Below are 16,624 nucleotides of genomic sequence, written 5' to 3' on the forward strand. Positions count from 1 at the left end.
TTCTTTCTCTCACTCTTACTTCACCTACAAGAGGCACCTCTTTCATTTCCTTAGAGATTCCCTAAGCTCACTATCATGTTCCATCATTCTGCCTTCTCTCTTAGAATTTGCATCCTTATTTTCTAGGCTTGTTCTTCTCGGTTCCTAATTGGATCCTCCACTTCTACCATGTTCCTGAACTTTGCATCCAGTCTCCTGCCAATCTTCTCTTCAGGAGTTCTTTAGGTGTTTTTATCTTTATCAGTTTTATCTCTGTGTTTCGAGACTCTCTGATATCTCCTATGTTTTCTGATGTACAGCGAGTATCCAGGCCACAGCTTTCTATCCCGCATCGGGCGTGCTCTATGTAGAGGTTTCACTCTGACTGCCTAGTCGTAATCACTCCTTCTTCCTTTACCTGGGAATCAATTGATTCTTCCATCTTTGCATTGGATCTAAGTCTCTGTCACCTCTCTGTATTCGTTAAACTCATTCTGTTTTCTAACCTGAGGGTAATTTATTTAGGAGGAAGTGATCCGTGAGTGACCCAAGGCTCGCCCTTAAGGTTTGTTGAGTGCATGCGTGTGTGTGTGTTTGTGAGAGTGTATGTGGCATGCATGCCACTGCTGTTTGTGTTGTGGCTGACCCTGTCCTGGAGGCCAGTCATTTGCAGTAGCTCTCCTTTCCGGCCGTTTGTTGTTTTTAGGGTCCGGGCTGAATATGCTGAGGTTTACCTTGGTGGGCTCTGGTGTGCCTGTGAAAGGAGAAACTCTACCAACTCAACAGAACGCAGGCCTGCAGAATGCTGTGTTCAGAAGAGAGCATGTGGTCAAAGCTTTCTTCTCGTCCCATATGGGAGAGTCTGTTCTCCTTGGACTAAGCATCTTGGACTGAGGAAGGCAATCCTCCAAGTGTTCCACTGTTGGTATTTTGTGTTGGCTGGCTAGGGAGTCTCTGTCCTCACATACCTGTCTTGGCCAAGCTCTGTCTTGATGCTGCTGTTGTGAGAGCCAAAATTTATTATGTCCACATTGAGTCATCTCCACGAACACTGCCTTTCACGGAATCACTCCCACGACTCATCATCTTCCCACTGCGTCTCTTGGTATTGTCTCTCTCTGATCATTGTCTCCAGGCTGTCTGCTCCTGGTCGCTTGTTGGTGTCATATGCAGGAAAAAGATGGTGTTCTTTCAAGTTGATGTCTGCCAAGCCTGCTGATAGGAAAACTTCAGCCCTCAACACTTGTGTTGTCAAGTACTCGTGCCCTTCAGACCCTCTGCGTCTCACAGTCAACGGCACTGGGAAACAGGTTCCTTGTGTGATCCCAGGGTGCCCTGCTCTCCTGTGCTTTGGTCCTCTTCATGGACTCCAGCCCTCTGATCCACGAACCAACCAAATCTCCCCTGAGCCATGTCTCCAACCTTCTCCCATCATCTCTGCAACTTCCGTTCTCTTTCGCTGTGGAGTTTACCTTGTAGGCTTCAGGTCAATTTCCACCCCACTGCAGTTGTTGTGGTCATCTTTTTGTTGCCTTCATGGTTGAAGAAGCATGAGGTTATTAGACACTACTACCATCTCACTGTCTTCATGTCACCACAATTTGTACTGTGACATAAGCAAGAAGGAATTCTTCCACATGTCTCTTATGGCAGTCTTGCGGAGAGCATTGGACTTTGTCACATCTATCATTCTCAGAAAGACAATAAACAGACGATTTCACTAACTCATGACAGTCAAGAAACATACGAAAAAGAAAGGGTATTGGGACAAACATTATGAATCTAATGAGGAATTCAAATGGTGCTGTTTGTTGGAAGGCCGTTTTGTGAGAACACGGGATTCTTGAAGAGGACAAGAGATGACATTCCTTTAAGGAGATTTCCTGAAACTAATGGAATGTGAGATTTCAAGGCATGTCAAATTGAATTGCTACCCACAAGAGACCGAATTCCATTCTCTCGTATTTTAATAATAATTGTGATGTGAAACACACACACACCACACAGCATTAACACATGCACATGCAAACACACAAAGATAAGACATGCAAAATATGGGAAGGAAGCGAGGAATCGTACCAATGAAGCAACCCCAAGAAAATACCATATAGGTGAAAGGCAAATAGAATCCAAGTCAGAAGCCAACCGAAATGAGAAAGTGAACTATTACCTATCAATAATACATTCAGTACTCAGGACTAAAGTCTCCCGTCAATACAAACAGTTTGTAACAGTGGTTGAAATTCCAAATAAAAAAAAAATAGAAACATCCATAAGAAAACAGCAAATATTAAACAGGCTCGTCCTTCTGTTGCCCATAGGAGATTTCCTTCGACTATAAAGATACTCATAGCTTGCAAGTGAAGAAACAGGGAAGACGTAGGTTATGCTATTCCCAAGGAGAAGAGAGCCAAAGTGTTTGTGCCTAAGTCAGCGAGAGTCATTTTATGCCTTCGAGAGAAAAAAGCTAAGCGGAAGGTGTTTTGTCTTGATGGAGCATCAAAACATCAGAAACCTGGAAGAATTGCCAACATATCCACCATGAAAAAAGGTGTATCTAAACGTTGGAAGCCTATGAACACACAGGAATGGAGATGGCGACGTTTATCCAATACTGTTGGCAACTATGATATCCAGGTTAAGCACAGGACAGATTATCTGGATGGGAAGGTGCTAAGGAATAACAGACGTCCACATGGGCATTCGAGACCACCTGAACTTTGGGGGTCCATGAGTAAGATTGCGTCTCTGAGGACAATAAGATATGTTCTTCCCAGCAGCAGACCTAACTTTGTCTATCGCAGGTCATGAGCTCGAGTCCAAATCCAGTCGTAATTCATGGAAGAGAAGTCAAAACCTATCCTGTGCACTTATGATCACGAAGGTATGAAAACAGGAAGATATCACTTTAAAATTGGAAATAAAGCCAGACACTAAAAGTGGAAAACACAACACACTCACAAACTACAATGAATGCAAGAAAGAAAATCCAAAGGAAAAGAAGAAAGAGCCACGAACGAAGGAATTCTAAGAAACTTAGAGGAGGATGCCAAAACATTTTATGGGGAAACAATATAGGGTTAAATGTGTGCATTTCCAAAATTTAAAACCACCGAAAAAGAAAGCCACCTAAAAGGACGACTGAAGGAACAAGATGAAGAAAAACCGAACTCCAAAGTTAACAGAAAAATTGAAATCAGACATGTGATTATCAAAATTAAGGAAATACAAACAAACCAATAGGAAAAAAATCAGGAGATCTCACACTTGAGTTTTGACAACACGAACAAACCGCAGAAGCCATTACTGGGATAAAACAGGGAGACAAGCACACAGTTGCAAGTATGAAACCACATCACAACTGGTAGCAAGGAAAAAAGAATAACCGAAAAGGCATAGCCACACATTTATGCTAGCAAATCCAAGAACTGAGAGAAAAGGATAAATTCCCAGACACATAGAAAATTCCAAGATTAGGTCAGGAAACCTACAAAATCTCAGCTCTCTAGTTTAGACGGAAGCCTTTGAAGCAGTAATCCAACCCCTGCCAACACACAGAAGGCCAGGTCAAGTCATTTGCTTGGGCCACTCTTCTATGTATTTAGTGAAGGCATTGTCATGTCCTCTCATCAAATCCAGAGATGGAAGAGGTGGGTAAACTCTAATTTACATGGATAAAGACCCAATTCAAAGAAGGACATTTTAGGAAACCCACCCATGTCATTTCAATAAGGAAAGATAATAAACAATATAATTCTTTCCTTTTCTCCCTGTGACTTCCTTTGGTTTTGAGAGGGCCACATTGTTTTCCTATGAATTGATGTTGTTCTTGTTGCTGTTCTGTTGAGAAAGCCTGCCTATCATCCATCATCCATTTTTGACAGAGTATTCATGGATGCTTTAGTTGCATGGACGTCCTAGTGCTCCTCCTAATATATGCCACAACTCCTGACCACCCATTAATCAGTTCTCTTTTCGGTAGCCCTCAGCTGGATTCTCAGAGTCCTGAGTCACTCCTGGTGGGTCTCCTTCTCTGACTTCTTGCCCTTCATTATTCCCTTCCTTTACTAGGGCCAAGGTATTCCTCCCGAGGCACATATTGTGGGAAGCCATATGATATTTCCCTTTGTCTGCTTGCCTTTTCCATTTCCCAACAGCAGGGCATGGGACATTCATGTCAAGGCAAGGTCCAGGGGTTCATTCACTTCGATGGCAGAGGAATACTGAGGTGCCGAAATGAACCCAAACTTCCTGATCCACTAGTCCTTGCAAGGGCATTGCGGCTCACTCTAAAGGTCTGCTCGAATGGGCCTTGCAAGCCGTCTATATACGCCGTCCCTTTCCTTCTGACTAAAGAGTCTTGGTCCACATGTCTATACCCGTTACCACAACAAGTACAGTTAACTAATAATGACAACGGGTTCGGTAGACCTCTCTGAGAGTTAGCTCTGATGCAGAAGGTCACTCTCCTCAAAGACTTACAAAGGTATTTAAGGGAAAGCCAGGTAGACAGAGGCCTCATCCCTTAGCCGCGTGTTTCAGAACACTAGGAGACGAGGACACAGACGGCACCATATATCGATGCCCTCACCTTTTACCTCGGAAAGGGACTTTCCGTACCTTAGTCATCACTGACCCATAAGCAAAAGACGCTGACAAAGTACGCTCTCACCCACAGGACGAAAAACCCCACGGAGAGCTGCTCATACCTGCGACCTCACCTTTTCTTGAGATATCTAGAAATTGTAGTGTAAAAGGACACTTCGGGGATATGTTGGCCTAAAGGAAGGTATACTGAATGTCATTTTCCTTCCTCTATGTCTCCAGAAAGGGGAAGTTTGACATTAAACCACAAGACATCCTGAGTTCTTGATCAGGTTCAGAGGGCTCTTGTTTTGTCCTTCCTGGGGCTTCCTACTTAAAGCCATAGGACACCAAGGTCATGGGAGAGGGACAGCTGCTTCAGTGAAGCCAGCATCTGTGATGTCACAAAGCTTTGAGGTCATAGCAACCACTCCTCATCAACCCAGGCCTGATCACTACACTTGACTGGAGTAGTCATGGGTGGGCCAAGAGGACCCCAGGCCGTCCCAAACTGCTGGAGCCGCCTGGGTCTCTCACCAAGGCAGTTTGCGAAGCGAGTCGGTGTCACCATCTCCATGGCCCAATTCATAGTATTTGGTCGTGAGTGTCAGCACCAGCCCTCTGGACCTCGGAGAAAGGCAAGATGCCGCATTCCATCTTAGCAACGACAAGCCAAGAAACTAACAGACCGCAAGCAATGCCTCAGGGGAGGAAATCTGAGCCCTGCGTAAGGGTGAGACCCTCCCACCAAATCATGGAGCATCTCAACAGGAAAAGGTCCACCCAAGGGAAGCTCAAATTGAACCCCCACAACCGTGCCAAAGACATGTCTGGAGTCTTCCACAGAAAGCACACGAGTACCTCAATGGTCTCCAGAAACGGTGCCAACAAGGCCTCCCAATCTTCCAAAAAGACCATGCATCCAAGGCAGAGTCTACACCCTAGAACCTTAGGTCCAGGACGGACTCATGTTCTTGGAGTCCACAGAAGCCAACGGAGAGCATGTTGGAAGAGACCCATAGCCCAATGAAGCCATCTGAAAGACTTCCGTGCCCATTTCAGGAAGACAACTTGTATGTGCAAAAGGACGCATTGAAGAGGATTCGAATGTGGAAGAACCTTGAGCACTCCCTCATGGTGGATCAGCTACCCTCTGTGGAACTGCATGGAGATGTGGCAGCACAAGCCTGCCTTCACCCTCTCATGACCATCCCCCAAATGGTTACATGTGATAAGCAAACAGTGCCTCTTGAGGAAGATGGGCATGTTCCAATGGAGCCCCGAGAGGATGCACAATGTGTTAACAAGGGGTCAGTACAGCACGACAGACAGCGGATGCTGCAGGTTGGTGAGGAGATCCAGGAAGGCAAAGAACAGGAGAATGAACAAGGAAGCTCCAAGCGAAGGTCGGGCATTTTAGGATGGTGGGAGGTTCTCTATACCTGGCTGCCCTCCATAGGAACCTAGGTCCAAATTCAATAAAACATCCTTTGGCCCCAGTCAATTATTGTGCACTGTTTTTGTCTTTGTTATCATATCAAACATGCACATGCACGTTTGGATAGAGAGGCAGAGAGATCCCAATCAGGGGGTTGAGCTGGAGAGGGAGAAGCTTACTTGCCCCTGAGCAGAGAACCTGAGAACAGAGTCAATGCCAAAGCCCTGGAATCATGAGTTGATCTGAAGGCCACGTCTGAACTGATGGACACAACCCGGGACCCAACAATTGACTTCTGAATACCTCCTTTTTCTAGACAGAACTGCTGCTCTGTCATTGTTCAGAAATGCAGGGGATAAGGATTTTGGCTTGGCTGCTGTTGCTTGAGCTATCCGGCCTGCTTCGAGAGCTGGTATAGCTTTTCCTCTTGAAGTCAGTGACTGGGCTATGGACAAACTATTCTCCGATGCCTATTTGCCTAAAGAGAATACCTCCATGCCTAGATTTTCCAGGGGTAATGGCACTATGTCTTAGGTGCTCCGCTTCTGTGGAAGGTGTTGGGAGTCCTCTGTGCCTCTGATCCTGGACCACTTTCTCTGCTCCCAGATGAGGGTCCTTTTCAGCCCTGAGTTCTCCAATCTAGGATAAGCCCTCTTTTCTTTCTCTCACTCTTACTTCACCTACAAGAGGCACCTCTTTCATTAACTTGGTGATTCCCTAAGCTCACTATCATGTTCCATCAAAGAATACATTCAAATGGCCAACAGACACATGAAAAAATGCTCCACATCACTCGGCATCAGGGAAATACAAATCAAAACCAGAATGAGATACCACCTCACACCGTTCAGAATGGCTAAAATGAACAAGTCAGTCAATGACAGATGCTGGCGAGGATGTGGAGAAAGGGCAACCCTCCTACACTGTATGTGGGAATGCAAGCTGGTGCAACCACTCTGGAAAACAGCGTGGACGTGCCTCAAAAAGCTGAAAATAGAACTACCCTATGACCCAGTGCTTGTAGTACTGGGTATATACCCTATAGATACAAACGTGGCATTCTGAAGGGGCACATGCACCCAAATGTTTATAGCAGCAATGTCCACAATAGTTAAACTATGGAAAGAAACTAAATGTCCTTCAACAGATGAATCAATAAATAGATGTGGTATATATGTTCAATGGAATACTATGCAGCCATCAAAAAAAAATGAAATCCTGCTATTTGTGATGACGTGGATGGAACTAGAGGGTATTATGCTTGGCGAAATAAATCAATCTGAGAAAGACAACTATCATATGATCTCCCTGATATGATGAAGTGGAGATGCAACATAGGCAGTTTCGGGCGTACGAAAAAAAAATAAAAAAAGATGGTATTAGGAGGGAGACAAACCATAAAAGACTGAATCTCACAAAACAGACTGAGGGTTGCTGGGGGGAGGTGTGTTGGGAGAGGATGGTGGGGGTATGGACATTGGAGAGGGCAGGTGCTATGGTGAGTGATGGTGAGTGCTGTGAATCACAGACCTGTACCCCTAGGGATAAAAACACATTATATAAAAAATTTTAAAAAATAATTTAAAAAACCCATTAAAGAAAAAACACAGATTTCAAGCCCAGAGCTAATCTCATATTCAATCAAAACTTTTGAAAGTTTTCCCCTTAAAGATCAGAAGAAAGACAAGTGTGTCCATTTTCACTACTCTCATTTGACACAGTAGTGGATGTCCTAGCCAGAGAAACAAGGAACACATAGAAATAAGAGACTCCAAAAAAAAAAAAAAAAAGGAAGAAGTAAAATTTTCTTTTTTTGGATAACATGAACTTACATGTTAAAAAATCCTAAAAAATTCACAATAAATTTGAATAAACAAATTTAGTAAAATTACCAAATACAAGATCAATATATAAAAGAAAAGAATTTTGTTTTGTTTCTTTTTTTTTTTTATGGACTGCTTCCCAGTTTGTCATGTCATCCTTGTTCAGTGATCACGCTAATCTTCTCTGCACCATTCCAATTTTAGTATATGTGCTGCCAAAGTAAGCACAAGACAGGAGCATTTTAACATTCTAATGATGAACTATCTGAAAAAATAAAGAAAACAATCTAATTCACAATAGCATCAAAAATAATAAAATACTTAGGAATAGATTTAACTAAGAAGATGAAAGATCTGTACTCCATAAACTATGACATTGATAAAGAAATTGAAGGTGACAGAAATGGAAAGATAGCTCATATTTATGAATGGTAAGAATTAACATTGTTAAAATGTCCATACTACCGTAAACCATCTGTAAATCCAATTCCTGTCAAAAATCCAATGTTAGGGGCGCCTGGGTGGCTCAGTGGGTTAAGCCGCTGCCTTCAGCTCTGGCCATGATCCCAGGGTCCTGGGATCAAGCCACGCATCAGGCTCTCTGCTCAGCAGGAAGCCTGCTTCCTCTTCTCTCTCTGCCTGCCTCTCTGCCTGCTTGTCATCTCTCTCTGTCAAATAAATAAATTAAAAATCTTAAAAAAAACCCCAATATTATTGTTTTACAGAAGTAAGTAAAGAATCCTAAAGTTTATATGAGACCATGAAAGACAACAAATAATCAAAGCAGTTCTGAGAAAGAATGAAGAAGGGAGATTACACTTCTTGATTTGAAACTATACTACAAAGCCCTCATGCTCAAAACAATAAAGTATACTGGCATAAAAACAGACCAATAAACAAGTAGAACAGAATTGAGAGTCCAGAAATAAATCCTTTCATACAGTCACCTAATATTTGACAGGGGCCAACATATGTAATGGGGAAAGATAGTCTGTTCAATAAATGATATTTAAAACTGAATAGTCACATAAACAGTATGAAAAGGGAACCTTATATCACTCATAAGTCTGAACTTGAAATAGATTAAAGACTTAAAGGTGATGCATGAAACTAAATTTCCTAAAGGAAAACATAGGAAAAATTCTCCTTGACATTGGTCTTGCCAATAGTTTTTTGGATACCAGACCAAAAACACAAGCAAAAAAAGCAAAAATAAATAAATGGTATTACATCAAACTAACGTTTCTGCATTGCCAAAAAAAGGGAGAGAGAATGAAAACACAATCCACAGAATGTAAGAAAATACTTACGAATCTTATATCTGAAAAGAGGTTAATAACCAACAGATACAAATAGAAAAAAATATATGATTAAAAAAATAGCAAAAGGATCTCAATAGACTTTTTTTTCAAAAAAGTTATATAAATGACCAACAGGAGCATTAAAAAGTGCTCAACGTAAAAATCTCAGGGCAAAGTCCTTATGTTGTTGTTGTTGTTGTTTACCTCTGAAAAACACAGCAAGATATTAGAATATATACTACCAAAAAATTGAAACTAACCAATTTTGGTAAATATTGGGGAAAACGGGGAACTTATGCACTGTAATAGGGATATAAATTTGTATGGAAAACAGTATGGAGATTATTCATATTATTAAAAGTAAAATTACCATATGATTCAGTAATCCCACTTCTAGGTATCTATCTAAAGAAAACGAAGTTCACTGTTCAAAGACATATCTGCACTCTTATGTTTATTATAAAATTATTAACTCTAAGCAAGAGATGGAAATAACTTCAGTATCCATTAATGGATGAATGAGTAAAATAAGTATGGTAAATATATACTACGGAATACTACTTAACCATGAAAAATTAAGAAATACTGCCATTTACAACAGCATGGATGGATCTTGAAGGTATTATTCTAAGTGAAATATTTCAAAGATTTTATATATTTTTTTAATTTATGTATTATGATATCCCTTACATACAGAATCTGAGGAAAAGGAAAACTAATGGAAACTTAGAGTTGAGTTGACAAGGGGTGAACCTGGGGTGGAGTAAGATGGTCAAAGGGTGCAAACTTGCAACTATAATATGAAAAAGTTCTGGGGATCTAATGTACAGCATGATGATCATAGTTAATAAGATATACATACTTTTTTTTATTGTGCTTCCCTTTAATAAACTTTGCATATATCACATTCTTACAAGTTGAAAGTTTATAGCAATCTTGTATAAAAGAGGTCTGCTGCCACCATTTTTCTAACAACATTTGTTCATTTTGTGTCTCTTTGTCACATGTTGGTAATTCTTGCAATATATCAAGTTTTTTCATTATTATTGTATTTGTTATGGTGATCTGTGATCAGTAATTATGACCCACTGAAAACTCAGAACTAGTGTACTTAAGGTATATACATTGATTTTCTTTAAAAACATAATGCTTTTGAACAGTGCAGTATAGTTTTTATTTTTTATATGCACTGGGAAACATAATTTTTTATATGCACTGGGAAACCAAAAAATATAATAACTTGACTTAGTTTATTGAGATAATCACTTTATTGAGGCAGTCTGGAACAAAACCCACAAGACCTCTGAAGTTTATCTCTACTATACTATATACATTAAAGTTGCTAAGAGAGTAGATCTTAAAATTCCTTACGATACATGACCATAACATAAGAGCAGAATTAAACCAACATGAGAAATTATTTTTTCATAAGTTAAAATAAACTAGCTTGGTGATTAATTCAAAATTATATTACAAACTTCAGTGTTCTTGAAGTAAGTATCACTGCATAAACAAATGAGTCAGGAGTCATAATCTAATGATGATTCTAAATGTTATTTAGAGAGACATTCTGTTCTTAATATATTTCAAATATTCTACACAAGACAAAGTGGATCCAAGTAATCTGTAGGCAAAATAAGATTTTAGAGAAGTATATATTTCCAACAGTATTTATAAAATATTACCTTTATGTAAGGCATCATCCTGGACTTTGTGGAAAACACACAAAGGAGTAAGAAGTGGCCCTTCAAGAAACATATACAATATCAAGGTTTAACATGAAGCAGCATGTCTTCTCTAAGTAAAAAAAAAAAACATTGTACCAACTGACTTTACTGAAACTTTATATTTATTGCTCTCATTTTAGGTCATAGTGTCCTTCTGCATGCAGGCTGCTATAACGGACATGATATAGACTTAATAGCTTATAAAGAACAGGAATTTATTTCTCACAGTTCTAGAACGGAGAAGTTCAAGATTAAGGAATGGGCAGATCCAGGGAGAGCCCACTTCCTCATAGATGGCTATCTTCTCACTGTAAACGTACATGATGAATGAATCAAGAGAACTCACTGGGGTCTCCTTTAAAAGGACTGTAATCCCACTTATGACCTAATCACCTCCCAAAGGCCCCTAAGTTTTAATACTATCACTTCCAGAGTTAGATTCCATAATATGATTTTGGGAGACATAAACATTCACACCATAGTATATATAAACAAAAAAAGACACAAAAACAACAAACAAAAAAATTATTTTAACTACCTATTATTTTCAACTACATAAACTTTTAATTTGTTTCTATATAATATTAAATAACTCATTTGAGTGATTCACTTATATCCAATGCATCTGAGTGCAATTAAATTTGCTTACCCAGCATATCCAGAAGCATATTTCTTCAGACTATCCCATTCCCCACCTTACAGGATTTACCACAATTAGAAGACATGGGATAGAGGATAGATAGATAGATGTATACATAAACACACTTGTACATACCCATATGCATATTTTTTCCTGTTAATGATACTCATGCAAATAAAATTTAAGCTCAAGGAAACCTGTCTTGTGTGTTACTTAATATCCAGTTTTTAGTCAACATCCAAAAACAAATAATCCAATAAAACCATGGATAGAAGACATGAACAAGTGTTTCCCCAAAGAACACATTCAAATGTTCAGTAGATACATGATGTGGTATATATGTTCAATGGAATACTATGCAGCCATCAAAAGAAATGAAATCCTGCTATTTGTGATGACGTGGATGGAACTAGAGGGTATTATGCTTGGCGAAATAAATCAATCTGAGAAAGACAACTATCATATGATCTCCCTGATATGATGAAGTGGAGATGCAACATAGGCAGTTTCGGGCATACGAAAAGAAAAATAAAAAAAGATGGTATTAGGAGGGAGACAAACCATAAAAGACTGAATCTCACAAAACAGACTGAGGGTTGCTGGGGGGAGGTGCATTGGGAGAGGATGGTGGGGGTATGGACATTGGAGAGGGCAGGTGCTATGGTGAGTGATGGTGAGTGCTGTGAAATGTGTAAACCTGGTGATTCACAGACCTGTACCCCTAGGGATTAAAACACATTATATAAAAAATTTTAAAAAATAATTTAAAAAACCCATTAAAGAAAAAACACAGATTGCAAGCCCCGAGCTAATCTCATATTCAATCAAAACTTTTGAAAGTTTTCCCCTTAAAGATCAGAAGAAAGACAAGTGTGTCCATTTTCACTACTCTCATTTGACACAGTAGTGGATGTCCTAGCCAGAGAAACAAGGAACACATAGAAATAAGAGACTCCAAAAAAAAAAAAAAAAAAAAGGAAGAAGTAAAATTTTCTTTTTTTGGATAACATGAACTTACATGTTAAAAAATCCTAAAAAATTCACAATAAATTTGAATAAACAAATTTAGTAAAATTACCAAATACAAGATCAATATATAAAAGAAAAGAATTTTGTTTTGTTTCTTTTTTTTTTTTATGGACTGCTTCCCAGTTTGTCATGTCATCCTTGTTCAGTGATCACGCTAATCTTCTCTGCACCATTCCAATTTTAGTATATGTGCTGCCAAAGTAAGCACAAGACAGGAGCATTTTAACATTCTAATGATGAACTATCTGAAAAAATAAAGAAAACAATCTAATTCACAATAGTATCAAAAATAATAAAATACTTAGGAATAGATTTAACTAAGAAGATGAAAGATCTGTACTCCATAAACTATGACATTGATAAAGAAATTGAAGGTGACAGAAATGGAAAGATAGCTCATATTTATGAATGGTAAGAATTAACATTGTTAAAATGTCCATACTACCGAAACCATCTGTAAATCCAATTCCTATCAAAAATCCAATGTTAGGGGCGCGTGGTTGGCTCAGTGGGTTAAGCCGCTGCCTTCAGCTCTGGTCATGATCCCAGGGTCCTGGGATCAAGCCACGCATCAGGCTCTCTGCTCAGCAGGAAGCCTGCTTCCTCTTCTCTCTCTGCCTGCCTCTCTGCCTGCTTGTCATCTCTCTCTGTCAAATAAATAAATTAAAAATCTTAAAAAAAACCCCAATATTATTGTTTTACAGAAGTAAGTAAAGAATCCTAAAGTTTATATGAGACCATGAAAGACAACAAATAATCAAAGCAGTTCTGAGAAAGAATGAAGAAGGGAGATTACACTTCTTGATTTGAAACTATACTACAAAGCCCTCATGCTCAAAACAATAAAGTATACTGGCATAAAAACAGACCAATAAACAAGTAGAACAGAATTGAGAGTCCAGAAATAAATCCTTTCATACAGTCACCTAATATTTGACAGGGGCCAACATATGTAATGGGGAAAGATAGTCTGTTCAATAAATGATATTTAAAACTGAATAGTCACATAAACAGTATGAAAAGGGAACCTTATATCACTCATAAGTCTGAACTTGAAATAGATTAAAGACTTAAAGGTGATGCATGAAACTAAATTTCCTAAAGGAAAACATAGGAAAAATTCTCCTTGACATTGGTCTTGCCAATAGTTTTTTGGATACCAGACCAAAAACACAAGCAAAAAAAGCAAAAATAAATAAATGGTATTACATCAAACTAACGTTTCTGCATTGCCAAAAAAAGGGAGAGAGAATGAAAACACAATCCACAGAATGTAAGAAAATACTTACGAATCTTATATCTGAAAAGAGGTTAATAACCAACAGATACAAATAGAAAAAAATATATGATTAAAAAAATAGCAAAAGGATCTCAATAGACTTTTTTTTCAAAAAAGTTATATAAATGACCAACAGGAGCATTAAAAAGTGCTCAACGTAAAAATCTCAGGGCAAAGTCCTTATGTTGTTGTTGTTGTTGTTTACCTCTGAAAAACACAGCAAGATATTAGAATATATACTACCAAAAAATTGAAACTAACCAATTTTGGTAAATATTGGGGAAAACGGGGAACTTATGCACTGTAATAGGGATATAAATTTGTATGGAAAACAGTATGGAGATTATTCATATTATTAAAAGTAAAATTACCATATGATTCAGTAATCCCACTTCTAGGTATCTATCTAAAGAAAACGAAGTTCACTGTTCAAAGACATATCTGCACTCTTATGTTTATTATAAAATTATTAACTCTAAGCAAGAGATGGAAATAACTTCAGTATCCATTAATGGATGAATGAGTAAAATAAGTATGGTAAATATATACTACGGAATACTACTTAACCATGAAAAATTAAGAAATACTGCCATTTACAACAGCATGGATGGATCTTGAAGGTATTATTCTAAGTGAAATATTTCAAAGATTTTATATATTTTTTTAATTTATGTATTATGATATCCCTTACATACAGAATCTGAGGAAAAGGAAAACTAATGGAAACTTAGAGTTGAGTTGACAAGGGGTGAACCTGGGGTGGAGTAAGGTGGTCCAAGGGTGCAAACTTGCAACTATAATATGAAAAAGTTCTGGGGATCTAATGTACAGCATGATGATCATAGTTAATAAGATATACATACTTTTTTTTATTGTGCTTCCCTTTAATAAACTTTGCATATATCACATTCTTACAAGTTGAAAGTTTATAGCAATCTTGTATAAAAGAGGTCTGCTGCCACCATTTTTCTAACAACATTTGTTCATTTTGTGTCTCTTTGTCACATGTTGGTAATTCTTGCAATATATCAAGTTTTTTCATTATTATTGTATTTGTTATGGTGATCTGTGATCAGTAATTATGACCCACTGAAAACTCAGAACTAGTGTACTTAAGGTATATACATTGATTTTCTTTAAAAACATAATGCTTTTGAACAGTGCAGTATAGTTTTTATTTTTTATATGCACTGGGAAACATAATTTTTTATATGCACTGGGAAACCAAAAAATATAATAATTTGACTTAGTTTATTGAGATAATCACTTTATTGAGGCAGTCTGGAACAAAACCCACAAGACCTCTGAAGTTTATCTCTACTATACTATATACATAAAAGTTGCTAAGAGAGTAGATCTTAAAATTCCTTACGATACATGCATAAAAAACAGTGGCAACTATACGAGATAGTAGATGTATTAACATTTTTGTGTAGATTATATTGCAATAAAGATGTATACCAATTTATCAAATTGTACAAAATTTACACAATGTTAAAAATTTGCAATGTTATAAGAAATCATTTCTTAAATTTACAAATATGTCGATTTTTTTCAATAAAGCTGGAAAAAACTTTTTGTAGAATTAATCTATTTTTCAAAAAAGGAAGTAAGGCAGTAGAAACTGCAACTAACTCTGAAATAATAGAATATAAAATCCATTTTTGTTATATACACTGTGACAAAAACTATTACTTAGTTTACAATGGAGGAGTACTTATGAAGCATGAAGGATGGTCTATAAAAAAGGCTGAAAGAGCTCAGTTTTAAGGTTTAAATTTAATATCTTCTTTTAAAATACTAAACTGACCACCCAGTGTTCCAAACATCAATGTCTTAACTGCATGAATTTATTTCATACAACTCTATAATCTAGTTTCATAAGAAAGCAGCATGCAAAGTTTGAATAAGACAGACTTGCTTAAGTTTCTTTATGTTCAACAGTAAAGGATACCTCCTTAAAAACAAATAGAAGAAAAATCAGCATATTTATTATGATAATTATTATTCATAAGGAGATTCATATTGAATTAGGGAATATATATCCTCAGAGGGGGTAAAGTAAAATGAAATTTATGTTGGTAAATGTGTCTAATAATAGTCAATACAATGCCTCAATATAAATGAATATTACCATTTTGAACAATTTAATTACTATTACTAGAATTATTATAAGTATAAAAATAGCTATCATTTTAGCATGGAATATGAGACTCTCATGCTCCATGCTTCATCACATCCACACAACAACGCTGCATAATAAGTATTATCATCACCATTTCATGGGTGAAAAAACTGAGGCTAACACATTTAGATAACTGGTTTATGATTACATGGGTAGCAAAAATGCATCACACTAATTTAGGCTTTATGATTTCAGAATTGTACTCTTTCCACTGCACATTCTATTACTCTGTAAATACTTGGCCTGTTTTCATTTGGTTCTTTAATTTTATTCATGTGGTGATGGCTTAAAGCTTCCTTTAAAGGAAGCTTAAAAATTTCATTTAACCAAAAGCTCCCAAGAATTAAAAATGCCACGGATCTAATGTAGACATGGATATCATTAGTTAATGGGTAACTATATATTTTCCACCCTAGTGAGATAACAATCAGAGTATTTTTCTAAGTTTTAGTCTCTCAGTGTTAAAAAGGACTTTGTTAAAATAGAAATATTTAGACAAAGGTGATCAAAAGTCTGAATCAGGTCACCTTAAGGTAAATATTAGGAAACTGAGGAAACAAATGGAGATTTGAACACTGAGCTATGATATAATGAATGGTTTCAAGTATTTAGTAGAGTATAGAAAAGCCCTTTAAAGCC

General features: G+C 37.6%; 1 pseudogene across 1 annotated transcript in view; it reads left to right on the forward strand.

The window, feature by feature from the left end:
* Positions 1 to 16,624, forward strand: part of LOC309856978 (small ribosomal subunit protein uS5 pseudogene) — a 454,384-nt pseudogene that overhangs the window by 37,938 nt on the left and 399,822 nt on the right. The window lies entirely within an intron of this gene.

The sequence above is a fragment of the Mustela nivalis genome (assembly GCF_964662115.1).
Source record: "Mustela nivalis genome assembly, contig: HAP1_SCAFFOLD_53, whole genome shotgun sequence".
Taxonomy (NCBI): domain Eukaryota; kingdom Metazoa; phylum Chordata; class Mammalia; order Carnivora; family Mustelidae; genus Mustela; species Mustela nivalis.